The sequence below is a fragment of the Electrophorus electricus genome, unplaced genomic scaffold, assembly GCF_041902795.1.
Source record: "Electrophorus electricus isolate QZ-2024a unplaced genomic scaffold, ASM4190279v1 Scaffold32, whole genome shotgun sequence".
NCBI lineage: Eukaryota > Metazoa > Chordata > Actinopteri > Gymnotiformes > Gymnotidae > Electrophorus > Electrophorus electricus.
In genome coordinates, this window is record NW_027658605.1 from 974,676 (window position 1) to 989,025 (window position 14,350).

A 14,350-nucleotide genomic window follows, 5' to 3' on the forward strand; every position below is an offset into this window, starting at 1 on the left:
TTGTGGAAGTGACATGAAAGCAGTGTTATGTTTATGTTAGTGTGGAGTTTGATATCTTGTGGAATTTCCACCAGGCTGTTAGTATCATGGCCACCCACAAATTGTTGATCATGAATGTTCTTTAATTGATTTGACTGATAAATGGTAAGTCTGACTTTTAGATCTTTGCATAATGTTTGCTCTATGTCTATCCATATTCTGTCTGATATACTAGGTTTTATCCATTTTATTCCATATTGTAGTTGATTTGCAATAATCAACTACAGTTCTGTAATGTTGTGAGTTTGATTCTATGTGATTTATTTTTCCAGTAGAATCAAGTTATGATGTTGTCCAAAGATTTTAGACAGGTTGGTGGCACTGGAATAATTGAAAACAAACAATTTCGTTTAGGTAATATTCTCATTTTAATTATTGCAGTTTGTCCGAAGAGCATAAGGGGCAAATTTGTCCATCAATGAAGTTCGTCGCTTATTGTTTTAATAATTGGATGACTATTTATTTTGAATAACAGACAACTGGGAAGAGAATTTAGTACCCAGATATGTAATATGATTGGTATTCAGGGGGATGGGGAATGTTTTTAATTGCATCATAAAGTTATGCTGCTAATATATAGTATAATACACAAATATACTACTCGAGATACAATTTGACCAGTTATGTGTGATGTTCTGTGATGATCATATAGAACACCACAGACAACTGTGGCACATCACTGTTAAACCTCCTGATTGCAACCCGGGGCATCGTGAACTGTACAACATGACCCTCAGACAATGATCTCTGAGTGAATGTGATAAACATAATCATCTTCATATCATCACTTTCTCTACAAGTTCAGTGGAAGAGATGTCAGTGAAAGGGAGTTTTAATACCCTATCCATTTTTAACTTTAATAAAAACACAGACGGAAAAATTCCAGAAAGTGAGACAGAGAAAGGAAACTAGACTTTAAAATGGTGCTGCCCTCTTGACTTACAACTGTACATTATTGAAATTATTACAAATGTCTGACGCCAAAAGGGATTGTATCAGTGTTTCACTACTCAGTATTGCATTTGGTAGACAGTATAAACAAGCAGACTATGGTTAAAAAAATCACAGAAATAAAGCAAACACCAATATAATCTTGAACCACCTAGTGCCAGGAAACATTAGATTACTGGAACAAAATCAGACAACTAGCAGAACAACTTTTTAACCAATGATGCAGATGCACTTTTAGTGGATTTATTTATCTGCATTTCAATCCACTAAAGTTTTTCATTTGATCTAACATTACATTTAAGACCGACGTCCTGTTACGTCTCACAGAAGATTCCACTGATCAAGCTGCTACTTACCCATCCTGGTCCTGGAGTACCTTTGCTCTGTACACTTTAGTGATGTCTTTGCTACCAACAAGCCTATTTTAATCCATCAGATAGTAACCAAACGCTCCTTTGCTGCAGAGCACAGAAATCATTCAAATTTGCAGTCAACAGATACATCTGGGCCAGATTTTGGATCAGTGGACTAGGCTGGAACTGCACATATACTGTATATGCAAAATTCAAAATACGGGGAGTGGTTGGTCTCTTTTGCAATCAAATCTGAATACTATGGAATTCGTTTCACATTTGTTTAATTTGACAGATTTTAAATGGATAATGGACATCACTAGACAAAAAGGAATAAACAACTATATGAAAAGGAACAAAACCAAAAACAAAGGAAGACTTTAACACACTTGCCCAAACAAGCACTAAATCTGACAAAAATAGATCAACCAATGACATAGCTGTGAAGGAACATATTAGCCATTGTTTTCTTGTCATCAACAGTAATTTTAACTGATTGTTAACATACTGTTCAAGTCTTCAACTGATTTGCTCCCAACATACGAATGGGTACAAATATGGTTCATTACCCAGCTGCACAAATTGCTTCTGACATACTGGGCAGCTACAGGGTTCTTCTCCCGTGTGGATTCTGACATACTGGGCAGCTATGGGCTTCTTCAGTTGTGTGGATTGTCTTCTGCTCCTCCATGTGGCCTGTTTCACCAAAGCCCTTCCTGCAGTATTTGCAGCACTCTGGCAAGCGGACACCCTTGTGTGAGCGTTTAGGTGCTTCTCAAGAGTCTGGGCAAGTTTGAAACACCTGCCCCAAACATCACTGACATTATTTCTTGTAGGTGATTAGCCACGTGTTTCTCTAGCCACAAGTACTTTTTGATTTATTTGTTTTTTTAAATAGGTAATTTTATATATAATGGCAACAAATGACATTTTAAGTTTTATGACAAAACGTGCAAACAAGCTGGCCTGAGAGGTGTGTAGCGGGATATGACTCAGTGCGTCTCTGGTGCTGCTTTTGATGAGTACAGTGTCATGAGTGTGTCTGTCCAGCGGTGCAAAGAGGGGATACAGCAAGGCATGGCATGGTGTTTATTCATTCGTTTGCATAGAAAATGACGCCTTTTCACATTGTGGAACTACAAATATGGCGGTCTTTTTTGTGCGGCGTAGTAATGACATATGTTGTGGAATTTTGAACAAACAGCAAGTCAGACGTGATTAAGAGAGTAATTTAATAAGAAAAAGAATAAAATAAATGTTTGGCTCTCCTCAGGTAGGGAGCCCCGAGTATACAAAACCGTGGCTAGTTATACTACTCCTGTGCTGTCTTTAACCAATCATCTTTTCTTAAGCAGCTCTTCTTTCCTTTGTTGCTGTGGCTATAAGCCAATCAGCTCTCAGCTTGTTTTTTTCCACAAACCAACCCAAACTGACTCCAAACTGTGTGGGTTGTGTGTCAAGTTGACCTTGATGTTAACAGTTCCTGATACATGTTCAACTTAATCAGCAACAGGCGGATACAAATGTGCAAACAGCATTATTAATTTAAGAACAAAAGGATCAGTGTGATTTTATATGAATCACATAATACATAGTTTCGTATCATTTTCCATCACACGTAAAAACAGAGTCTCACCGTATTGTCGGGCAGGAGGATCTGGACTCATTTATTACTTAATATCTTCCCCCATCTAGCGGTCATTAGAGGTTAGTCTTGAATTGATTTCTGTCGTGCAATATTTTAGATATAAATGTTTACATTTTCTATTACAGAACACGGCAAAGTATAGTCAACCAGTTCTAACCTTTTGAGAAAAACTTTAACTTCAAAGTAGGTGAATCTATTTACTTAGATTGAACCAATCGGATCACAGTTTATTTACATAACATCAATGCTTTGAGTGCTTTAGATATAAGGACATCATGGCGATCTTTCTGCTCACACCTCAGTCAGTCTATAATTCTGTACTATGTGTTTCTATAGCTTCCAACTTTCACGAGTTTCTTGAATCTGTGGAGAAAAGTGCAGACTCAGGTACTTTCTTATTTGTGAACTTTTATACATTTTATGTAATTTATTTATCATCTATAATGTTTTATTACTTTTCATTTATAGATATAAGGACACAAAAACAGTTCATATACTCAATGAATTGTTACAAGATAATCTTTTCTAGAGAATGTTTACCATTTGTTAAAAGACTGATTTATTTCTAAAAGTTTATGCAGTGTGTTAATTTGTCACATGGAGGCAGAAGGGGTGAATCTGATATACCCCTCTTCCATCATCAACTATTCATCGAGTCCTCCAGCAGAGCTTGTACAACCAAAGAAACGCATACAGTGGTCACCGGCGGTTCTAAGTTACATCTAAAGAGGTCTAGGCCTATACACACTGTTCCACCTGAGGTAATAAAATGTTTTGGGGTAAAGGTATTTTCATGAGGCGATCTGTGATCTAATTATAATAGGCTTTGAAGCTCTCTGCAACAGGTGCAGAGTGGTGCAAGACTGTGTTTGAAAGCATAAAGAGGAATAATGTTTCTGGGGTATCTTAAGGCCTTTTTGGGTCTGTAAGTGCAGAGCAGAGGCTCTGATGCAGGTGGTTTCAAGGCCTCTGTGGAAGTCTACGGCAGATGACTCTGGACTGTTCCCGTGAGAAATAGCTTCCTAAGTATTGGGAAAGATCCCGGCTTTTAAAAGACGTGAAAGCCTCTTCGAGAGTTCTGTGGCTAAGCAAGGTTCATTATCTTACCATAAGAGCAGGGTGATACTGACCTGCAACATCATCTTGCAGGTGTTTGATGGTATGAGTTGAGATCATCTTTGTTAAAAACAAAAAAAACAACAACAAAAAAAAAAAACAGGAAAATCTTCCAATAGGATATACTGGGGTCAAGCTTCAATTTGTACAATGATAGATCTCAATTTGCATATATTGAATAATGTATGGTTGAACACAGTGGTGGAGATTTCAAACACCAGTATGTAGAGAAGGTGTGGCAATCACATAATCAGTTGTGAAAACTGGATAAAAATGTGTGTTCCTTGTGTGATTATTAGACATATTCTGGACTATGCCTCGTTTGTATATAACGCTGAGCTCAAAATAAATAATGGACCTACTACTCTCTTCAATTAATTCTTGAGTCTGCATCTTTATTTTCTGTTTAAAGAGGACTTAATAAAATTACTGGAATGTGGGCAATATCTAGTAACACAGTGCCGAGTCTGCTAAACGTAGATCCCAGCCTTTTATATGGCCTCTTCCCTTTAATTCTACTGACTATAATTAATGTAAACCTTGTCGATTCTGGTGTTTGCTGTATAGAGGTAGCGAAAACTTTGCTAAAACAATGAAAAATATGCATCCTGTGAAAAGTTTATTGAACAATATAACATTGTTCCTTACCCAGAGCCATAACACGTCATTGATGGAAATCACACTGATGTGAGGGCGGTATGGGCCAACTCAACTGTATTTCCTGATTGTTTTATTCTGCAGGAGGATGTGGTCCAAATATTTAAAAAATCACAGGTTTGTTTAAGAGGACATAGTCGAACAGTTTGGGCTTACTGTTATTTTAATACTAGTGGTAACTATTAGTAAATACAACAATCTGACCATCCTCATACTGCATTGAGGGGTGATGGGGTGATGGTACCAGATGATGTTTAGGTATGTGGTTATGTTAATTTATTTTTGTTCCTTTATATTCACATATTTTGCAAGTGCGTATGTTATTGAGTTTAAAACCATCCATATATTATGCAATTATAGAAAATACAGAAACTGCATGAGACTTCTCTTGACTTGCTAGAAGCTCAGACTGTAGCAAGCTTAGCATTAGTAAATGGAATAGGTGTCATTTTAAGGATTCATTTAAAGTATTCATGAGGTATTTCTCCTAACATCGATGTATCGACAGTACCAATAAAATAAATAGCATAACAAGAATTACAGGTGTATAATAGTGTATTTACCCACAATGGTTGAAGTGTTTGAAAAGAGTTGTATAAAAGAATAGTTGGTTGGTTCGTGGCATAAAGTCATGAAACGGTGAAATGAGGTCATAAAAAGAGTGTTTACAGGGGAAAGTGCTTTAACATTGAATTAGACAAACTAATAACATAAAACAAGGGAGTTTAGAGATTCTGTGTCCTTTCGTAATGATTTGTGCATATGGCAGGCTGCTGCAAAGGATCCTGGGTAAGCTTCAGCAGACCTCAGTGTAAGATATATTAATAATATTAATCATAATAATACTATTCAGAGGTTACTTGACTAGTAATCAGAATGTTGCTAGTTCAAGCCCTACCACTGCCAAGTTACCACTGCTGGGTCCCTGAACAGCAATGAATCCTCAATTGTATTATTAATACAATCCAATACACATGCCTAATGCTCAGCTGTCAACTGCAAAAACTGACATTCTGAGCATTCGAACAGTAAGAGGAACAAAAAGAAAGGAGTCACTGACTGTACACGTGTCAATCATTTAGCCTTTTTACATGTTGTTTTAGTTTACTGTAATCAAGGCCTGAAACTGGAGTCTATGGACCAGGCAAAAATATTTCAATTTTTAATGCGTTTTTATTTTTTCAGTTTCAATGTTTCAATGAGACTCAGGAGACTCCAGCATAAGCAGAAGCTCCAAGTTGTCGATCTCCAGGAGCAAACCCGTCCCTGCAAGGTTGGGGTGCATGTTCTGGATCACGGGAAACAGACCATCGATCACCCAACATCTGCTTCTGCTCCTGCGGAGGTTCCAGATCCAGCACGGAGGCAGTGAGAGGTTCCTGGCCCAGAGATTGGTCTGCAGCGGGCCTGATGGTACTCGGCATGTATTGGAAATGCTGTGGCTGAATGCTGTGCGTAGCCCAGCGGGTGCTGGGGTGGAGCTGTGCCAGTTGCCTGCTCGGGTAGCAGGTAGCCCAGGTCTGAGCCTGTGGAATGGCCACCATGAAGTAGCCGGAGGGCGGGGCGGGCTGGTAGGGGATGAGCACTGGGTTGGGCACGGCACTCACGCTGGCCATGCGCTGCTTGTACTGGTGGGTGAGGTGGGCCTGCCGCTCCTCCTTGCGCTGCGCCAGGGCCACGTACAGCGGCTTGGTGCCTACGATGCACCCGTTCATCTCCTTCATTGCCTCGGTGGCCTCCTCCGGCGAGGAGAAACACACAAAGCCGAACCCTTTGGAGCGGCCGCCCTCCGTCATCACCTTGGCACTCGTGATTGTCCCGAATAGAGAGAACTCTTTACGCAGACGCTCGTCGTCCAGACTGTCGTCTAGGTTTTTAACGTACAGGTTCACTCCCTGGTAGCGAGTCGTGCCGTCCTGCTTCATCTGCTCAAACTTGCGTTTGAGCTCTGTCTGCCTCTCGCCTTTCTTCTGGGCACGAGCCACATACAGCTGCTTCCCATTCAACTCCTTCCCGTTCATCTCATCCACAGCCCTTTTGGCATCCTCGTGCCTCTCGAAGCTCACAAAGCCAAAACCCTTGGACTTGCCGCTCTCGTCTGTCATGACGCGACGGCTCAGCGTTGGGCCGAACTTGCTGAAGATCTCATTTAGCTTGTTGTCGTCCATGTCCTCTGCAATGTTCTTAATGTACACATTGATGAACTCCTTGGCCTTGGCCCCCATCTCAGCCTCACGCTCCTTGCGAGACTTGAAGTGGCCAATGAACACTTTGCGGTCATTGAGCAACATGCCATTAAGTTTCTCAATGGCTCTCTCCGCAGCCTCGCCGGTCTCAAAGTGCACAAAGCCGTAGCCCTTAGACCCATTCTCATCACACGCCACCTTGCAGGAAAGGATGTTTCCAAAGTTGGAGAATGTGTCGTAAAGGGCTCCGCAGTCAATAGACTTATCCAGGTTCTTGATGAAGATGTTGCCAACTGCGCTCTTCCTCTTCCATCCACCGGCTGCTGAAAGTTCACATACGCATATTCGAGTGAGCGACTGGTCATCATGTCCCTGCAAACTCGGATAGAGACAATTGTGCCAGCAGGGCTCAATTTCTCGAATAGCATGGCCTCGGTAACGTCTGGATGAAAGTCACCCACGTGCAACAAAGTCATCGGCGAACTTGGAGCACTTGGATTCATTTTCGTGAGTATCGTCGGTCAACCTTTCTGGAAATCGTAGTCGAAAGTAGTAAATGAACAAAATAAAATCGTAAATGATTTAACCAAATTATCTAACTACACGAATTATAAAACAGTTTGAAACAGCAATTCAACAGAGCCAGGCAAGTGTCGACCGACCAAAGCGATCAAAGCAACACTTTAGCTTTTGAATAAAAATACATGACAACTTGGTTGTTACGTAAGAGTTATTTTACGTAAATGTTTATTTTTTAATATTATCCAAACGCTATTTATTTATTTATGAATTATTCAATTATTTTAACTTATAACGTTAATAGCGTGAATGAGAGGCTTTAACAACACCTTATATTTCAAAATATTACCTAGTCAAAGCATTTTCCAAAAATCGTCCATATGCTGCTCACACTGGATCACTTACCGCATGGCTCAGAATAAATATTGTAGGGTATTGTTTATGAGGTTTAACAAACTCTAGGACTTATTGTTTATAGCACTTTTCATTGTTTAAGATAGACTTTATGTATTTTGTACTTCTAGGTATCAGCATTCATCCCTGTATTCTACAGTATTCTAGTTCATTGGTATGTTTGATTCTAACCTACTGTACTAGGATATATTTTATGAGTAAATGACAAAGCAGTTTTGTAAGTCGCTCTGGATAAGAGCATCTGCTAAGTGCCATAAATGTAAATGTAATAATACTTTATTAGTCACTTAATAATTAATTAAATAATTAAATAATTTCGTCTCATGAGCTAGTGAAGTCCTGCCCCCTGGGGAGATTTGCTCGCCCAATGTTCAGTTCATGGCTACAGCCTTGACGTAACCTACATCACATGAGGTTATTTTAAAAGCTACAAGTGTGTAAACTAACAAACCCTCTCATAAGCAAAGTAAATAAAAAAAAGGAAGATTTTCTCCACCTGAAATACTATTGTAATGTTCTGAGCACATACAAAGGCGGAGTCGCTCGCAGTAAGACGAATGCAACTTTATTAGAGAACACGCTTAGCCCACAAACAGAAGCCAAAAACAGCAGACCGGGCGTTATCCAAAACACAGACGCTCCAAAACGGAACCCGAGCCAACGGGACTTACCTACCGAGAGCGCTTATATACAGAAAGACTAACGAGGACTAACGCGCTGCAGGTGATTACAGTAACAGGAGGCGGTACTAAGCAGGGGGCGGAGCCGACAGGGACCAAAACAAGGAAGTAAACAAACATGGTGGCGTCGCCGTGGGAACCGCGACCACAATTACGTCAGAAGCACGATGTCATAGAACACTGATAGCGTCTAAATTCTAAAGTCATTTCCAAACATTCATTCGGAACACAGTCACAGCAAGGTGAACGTAGCGACAGTGTTACTAGTTTATGTTTTCAAACAAAACCACGAAACAATTCTGGACTTTAAAAAATGTTCCCGGTCATTAAGCTGCATCGGGTCGACTGCAAAGGTATGTACATACAAAATATTTTACTTTACTGTATTTTTAGAACAAAACCCCAAGTTGGAAGAAAACATTTAACATGAAGGAAGCATGTTTGTGCTTGTGCCACGTTTGCCAGATTTGCCAAAATGACACATGCCGCTTGCAAAAAACAGACCCACATGACCCATTTCATTGCAAAACCTGGCAACAGTGGAGACCTGATGAATTTTTTTCTTTCCTCAGTGTGCGGATCCAATCTGCATGATTGTGTTCAGTGTGGTGTCCCTCTGACCCTTACTGAGAAAGCACCAAGTGAAACCACTGGGCCTCAGCCCCCCGTCAACAATGAGGTAGAGGATGCAGGTCAGGTACCTCTCCCACCTCTCCCAGAAAGCCCCCAGCATCAGGGTGAACAGGCTGAAGAGTCAGAGGATGAAAGCGATTATGATGATGATGAAGCTGATAATGATGATGACTGGACTCTTCAGCAGCAGAGCAATTTCTCATTTCAGCTTCCAGCAGCTTCCACTGAGGGGAACACACAGTTTGTCAGACATCCGGCTCTGGACGGCGTGAGCAAAATCATAGACGATGTCCACGAATATCTACGAAACAGAATTCCAAGAGAGTCCTTTGGCTACATGGCCCCAGGATATGGCAGGGACCACCCTCTGCTGAGCAGGAATGCTTGGAAGGCTGATGCATGGGGTGCCAGCTTTGGGGTGGCAGGGAATAGTTCCACACTTGGATGGTATCCGCTTTACAATACGCTGCAGCAGAGTGTATTGTACAATACACCAGCTACTTATGCCTCCAGTGCACCTAAACCTGCTTTCTTCGTGATGGCACAGAATTACCAACCTCAGTACAGCTCCTGGTCTGGAAACACTGTCAGATTTCCTAATGAGGTCAGAGCTCACAGTTCCAATGCTGCTCCTGCCGTGGGCCAGAGCTGTAGGAGCCAGACGGAGCAAAGGAGCTCCAGGAAGAGGAGGAGAGAGACAAACTCCCCGAGCTCCTCTCACTGCTCCGAGACAGAGAGCGTCCCCAGGAAGATGAGAAGATGAGAGCATGAATGAGAATGAAAAGTCACGTCGATCAAGCAATAATAATAAAAACTTACGCTTGAAGTTTTGTAGAAGTAATAAAGATAAAATAAAATGCAATTATTTCATGTTTAACATAGCCTGTGTTCAATTGTTTTTTTGAGGGTCCAGCTCATATTTTATGATACAAATATAACATCTTTAAGAAATTTCTGTAATCACAAACAATACAGTCCAAAGTCTTAGATGATTACCAAGAACTTCAAGTTTATTCCATGATTTATGCAAAGCTAATATAAATTCAAATTCAAAATTCAAATTCAAAATGTATTTATTCAGTGCTTTTTACAACAGATGTTGTCAAAAAGCAGCTTTACAAATGTCCAAGCCAAGAGCGACAGTGGCAAGGCAAAGCTCCCTAGAGCATGAGGAAGAAACCTTGAGAAGAATCAAGACTCAAGGCGGGGGGGAGGTGGGAAGCATCCTCCTCTGGCTGACAACGGTCACCACAATGATAACAGTTTAAAGAGAAAAATTAATTAAAAATGAAATAAGCAAATGTACAAGTTTACTTAGCTGATACGTACTATTCTGGAAAATATTATTTAATTCATTTTTGATTTTCGTGAGAATTCTTTACAATATACTGCAATATATCTGAATATCTTGAATACATAATATTTTTTCAATTTTTAAAACTGTTGATACAACACATATTTAATTCAAACTATAGTCTATGTAGAGTTCCAACACACACTGTCAGCTGTTAGCATCTCTTAAAGAATAATACTTGATATTACCTCAGTATGGTAATAATTCATTGGCTCCCTCTAGTTGCACGCATCAGATTTAAAACCTTGATGTTTGCCTACAAAGCCAAAAATGAACCATCCCCTTCATACATTAGGTCAATGGTCAAACCCCGATCCGTACCTGGAGTACTTCGAACCTCAAGTCTGGCTCGGCTTGAAATACCTTGCTTCAGATCTCATGGACGACAAGCATCGAGACCATTTTCTGTCCTGGCTCCAAGATGGTGGAATGAACTCCCACTTAAAGACATTGAAACAGCGTTTCCAAGCAGTGTATTCGCCCTAAACACTGTTTCAGGGCAAGAGATTATGTTTTAGACTAAAATGTAATGCATTTTAAATGGTATCTTTACATCGCTACTCTGTTCTTTACCTTTTAAACACATTGAAACAGCATTGTAATCGCCCTAAACACTGTTTCAGGGCAAGAGATTGTGTTTTAGACTAAAATGTAATGCATTATAAATGGTATCTTTACATCGCTACTCTGTTCTTTACCTTTTAATCACATTGAAACAGCATTGTAATCGCCCTAAACACTGTTTCAGGGCAAGAGATTGTGTTTTAGACTAAAATGTAATGCATTATAATTGGAATCTTTACATTGCTACTCTGTTCTTTACCTTTTAAACACATTGAAACAGCATTGTAATCACCCCAAACACTGTTTCAGGGCAAGAGATTGTGTTTTAGACTAAAATGTAATGCATTATAATTGGAATCTTTACATTGCTACTCTGTTCTTTACCTTTTAAACACATTGAAACAGCATTGTAACCACCCTAAACACTGTTTCAGGGCAAGAGATTGTGTTTTAGACTAAAATGTAATGCATTCTAAATGGTATCTTTACATGGCAAGTCTGTTCTTTACCTTTTAAACACATTGAAACAGCATTGTAATCACCCTAAACACTGTGTCAGGGCAAGAGATTGTGTTTTAGACTAAAATGTAATGCATTCTAAATGGTATCTTTACATTGCTACTCTGTTCTTTACCTTTTAAACACATTGAAACAGCGTTTCAAAGCATTGTATTCGCCCTAAACACTGTTTCAGGGCAAGAGATTGTGTTTTAGACTAAAATGTAATGCATTATAATTGGAATCTTTACATTGCTACTCTGTTCTTTACCTTTTAAACACATTGAAACAGCATTGTAATCGCCCTAAACACTGTTTCAGGGCAAGAGATTGTGTTTTAGACTAAAATGTAATGCATTATAATTGGAATCTTTAGATTGCAACTCTTTTCTTTGACTTTTAAACACATTGAAACAGCGTTTCAAAGCATTGTATTCGCCCTAAACACTGTTTCAGGGCAAGAGATTGTGTTTTAGACTAAAATGTAATGCATTCTAAATGGTATCTTCACATTGCTACTCTGTTCTTTACCTTTTAAACATATTGAAACAGCATTGTAATCACCCTAAACACTGTGTCAGGGCAAGAGATTGTGTTTTAGACTAAAATGTAATGCATTATAATTGGAATCTTTAGATTGCAACTCTTTTCTTTGACTTTTAAACACATTGAAACAGCGTTTCAAAGCATTGTATTCGCCCTAAACACTGTTTCAGGGCAAGAGATTGTGTTTTAGACTAAAATGTAATGCATTATAAATGGAATCTTTACATTGCTACTCTGTTCTTTACCTTTTAAACATATCGAAACAGCATTGTATTCGCCCTAAACACTGTTTCAGGGCAAGGGATTGTGTTTTAGACTAAAATGTAATGCATTATAAATGGTATCTTCACATTGCTACTCTGTTCTTTACCTTTTAAACACATTGCAACAGCATTGTTTTCGCCCTAAACACTGTTTCATGGCAAGAGATTGTGTTTTAGACTAAAATGTAATGCATTATAAATGGAATCTTTACATTGCTACTCTATTCTTTACCTTTTAAACAGCATTGAAATCGCCCTAAACACTTTTTCAGGGCAAGAGATTGTGTTTTAGACTAAAATGTAATGCATTCTAAATGGAATCTTTACATTGCTACTCTATTCTTTACCTTTTAAACAGCATTGAAATCGCCCTAAACACTGTTTCAGGGCAAGAGATTGTGTTTTAGACTAAAATGTAATGCATTTTAAATGATATCTTTACATTGCTACTCTGTTCTTTACCTTTTAAACACATTGAAACAGCATTGTAATCGCCCTAAACACTGTTTCAGGGCAAGAGATTGTGTTTTAGACTAAAATGTAATGCATTATAATTGGAATCTTTAGATTGCAACTCTTTTCTTTGACTTTTAAACACATTGAAACAGCGTTTCAAAGCATTGTATTCGCCCTAAACACTGGTTCATGGCAAGAGATTGTGTTTTAGACTAAAATGTAATGCATTATAAATGGAATCTTTACATTGCTACTCTGTTCTTTGACTTTTAAACACATTAAAACAGCATTGTAATCGCCCTAAATACTGTTTCATGGCAAGAGATTGTGTTTTAGACTAAAATGTAATGCATTATAAATGGAATCTTTACATTGCTACTCTGTTCTTTACCTTTTAAACACATTGAAACAGCGTTTCCAAACATTGTATTCGCCCTAAACACTGTTTCAGGGCAAGAGATTGTGTTTTAGACTAAAATGTAATGCATTTTAAATGGTATCTTTACATCGCTACTCTGTTCTTTACCTTTTTAAAAAACATTGAAACAGCATTGTAATCGCCCTAAACACTGTTTCAGGGCAAGAGATTGTGTTTTAGACTAAAATGTAATGCATTATAAATGGAATCTTTACATTGCAACTCTGTTCTTTGACTTTTAAACACATTGAAACAGCGTTTCAAAGCATTGTATTCGCCCTAAACACTGTTTCAGGGCAAGAGATTGTGTTTTAGACTAAAATGTAATGCATTATAAATGGAATCTTTACATTGCTACTCTGTTCTTTACCTTTTAAAGACATTGAAACAGCGTTTCCAAGCATTATATTCGCCCTAAACACTGTTTCAGGGCAAGAGATTGTGTTTTAGACTAAAATGTAATGCATTATAAATGGTATCTTCACATTGCTACTCTGTTCTTTACCTTTTAAACACATTGCAACAGCAATGTATTCGCCCTAAACACTGTTTCATGGCAAGAGATTGTGTTTTAGACTAAAATGTAATGCATTATAAATGGAATCTTTACATTGCTACTCTGTTCTTTACCTTTTAAACAGCATTGAAATCGCCCTAAACACTATTTCAGGGCAAGAGATTGTGTTTTAGGCTAAAATGTAATGCATTCTAAATGGTATCTTTACATTGCTACTCTGTTCTTTACCTTTTAAACACATTGAAACAGCGTTTCAAAGCATTGTATTCGCCCTAAACACTGTTTCAGGACAGGAGATTGTGTTTTAGAATAAAATGTAATGCATTATAAATGGTATCTTTACATTGCTACTCTGTTCTTTACCTTTTGAACACACTGAAACAGCATTGTAATCACCCCACACACTGTTTCAGGGCAAGAGATTGTGTTTTAGACTAAAATGTAATGCATTATAATTGGAATCTTTACATTGCTACTCTGTTCTTTACCTTTTAAACACATTGAAACAGCATTGTAATCACCCTAAACACTGTTTCAG